This window comes from Choloepus didactylus, chromosome 5 (genome assembly GCF_015220235.1).
Source record: "Choloepus didactylus isolate mChoDid1 chromosome 5, mChoDid1.pri, whole genome shotgun sequence".
NCBI classification, from domain to species: Eukaryota; Metazoa; Chordata; class Mammalia; order Pilosa; family Megalonychidae; genus Choloepus; species Choloepus didactylus.
In genome coordinates this window covers 46,676,795-46,678,576 of record NC_051311.1, presented here as the reverse complement: position 1 = coordinate 46,678,576, position 1,782 = coordinate 46,676,795, and the positions used below count along the sequence as shown (strand labels likewise).

Genomic DNA, 1,782 nt, shown 5'->3' with positions numbered 1-1,782 from the left:
ACTGCTCACATTTCTTCATTCTTTCCTCTTTCTGCTCCTCATATTGGAGCAGAATTGCCTTATCTTCAAGTTTACTGATTCTTTCTTCTGCCAGCTCCAATTTGCTGTTGGACCCCTCTAGAGAATTTTTAATTTCTATTACTGTAGACTTCAGCCCTGTTTGGTTCCTTTTCATAATTTCATATCTCTATTGATTCACTCTTTGTGTTCATCTATAGTTTTCCTGATCTCCTTTAGTTCTTTGTCCATGTTTTCCTTTAGCTCTTTGAGCATGTTTAGGACTGTCTTTTAAAGTCTTTGTCTGGTATGTCCCATGTCTAGTCCTCTTTATTTATGGTTTCTATTGCTTTAATTTTCTCCTTTGCCTGGGTCATTATTTCCTGTTTCTTTATATGCTTCATGATCTTCTTTTGAAACCTGGAAATTTTGATATTTTAATGTGTAATCACTGGGATTTAGACTCTGCGACATCTGTTCCTTATACTTTCATACAGCTAGAGTGTTCTTTGAATGCCAGGAGATAACAAAAAGAGAAGAAGAAGGAAAAGAAAAGAAAGCACCTTTCCTGGTTTTTGCAGATTGACCTACTTGGTTCTCTCCTTCAGAGCTGAGCCATAGAAGTTTAGAGAATAGTCTAGGCCAAATTATGGGGTCCTCCTTGATCCTTTCTGCACATGCCTCTTACCTTAGTCATGTGGCCCTAAGAATTCCCCTGTGGGTTCTGAATTTCCCCTCTTCCTAGGAAACAATTTCCTCACAACCTTGGGCATGGCACTGTATGTCTTACAGCCAGCAATCCATTGCCCTAGGCAGCCACTTCACTGCTCTCCCACAGTGATCTGTAGGAGAGCTCAGTGAGCTGCTTTCTCCACACAGGGAAAGTTCTGCAATGGCAGGTCCCTCAGGCTGCTACCAGAAATATTGGCCAAACATACATACTCCCAGTATGTGCATGAGGGTTATTCTGCTCTCCCTGGAACTGGGACCAGGAATCTGCACTGGGAACATGGGTCAGCTCCACACAAAGCCAGTGAGGGGGTGGGGGAAGAGTCCACTGTGGCACCAGGTGATCCTGCTTTCCTTCTACTTTTTTTTTTATACTTGTAGCAAGAATTACTATTCAACTCCATTTATTGGACCAAAGACCCTTGTGGTGTTAGTGAAAAACTTGCCTTCACGTAGCATAGTACCTACACTTGAGGGTTCATTGGCAGCCAGTGGCCTTCGTTCCAAGCTCTATTAATGTGCATGATCATACTACTTTTAAGTAGCCTTTTCTTGATTTGGCACTTGCCCTGTTACTGCAGTCCTTTAACTGTTATCTAGACCTTTGAGAAAGATATTTCTGCCAGTTCTTCCTGGCTGTCATCTTGATCATGGTGGGACCCTACCTCCATCTTCTTGGTTCTTGAAGATTTTATGCCTTGTAATCCCCAAACTGTCATTTTAGTGAGGTTTGAGAAGAAACAGGGATAAGTTCATGTGGTACATCCCATTTGTAAATGGAAGTTCCTTGAGAGGTCCTTCTTTCCCATCTCTGTAGGGCTTATGTAGGTTACCACGTATGGAAGACAGTTTTTTGTTGTGTTTTTTTCTTTCTGCTTTACATACATTTTTCTCTATGACAGCAGCCAGATTTTGTTTTTTAAGATTTGCCTTTTCCATAGATTGGTGAAACTGTAACCTGGCGTTGTTTTTTCCTATTCAGGGGATGCACAGGTGAACCATGCTGAGCCAGTTTTAGTCTCACTACTTGGAATTTGAACCTTCAGAAGAGGTAAA

At 41.5% G+C, this 1,782-nt stretch overlaps 1 non-coding gene across 1 annotated transcript; it reads right to left on the bottom strand.

Moving 5' to 3' along the window:
• Positions 1–1,099: 1,099 nt before the first annotated feature.
• LOC119535604 lies at positions 1,100–1,251 on the bottom strand. The gene has a single exon (XR_005217221.1). It is a non-coding gene; the product is annotated as a small nucleolar RNA SNORA62/SNORA6 family (small nucleolar RNA).
• Between the last annotated feature and the right edge of the window lie 531 nt (positions 1,252–1,782).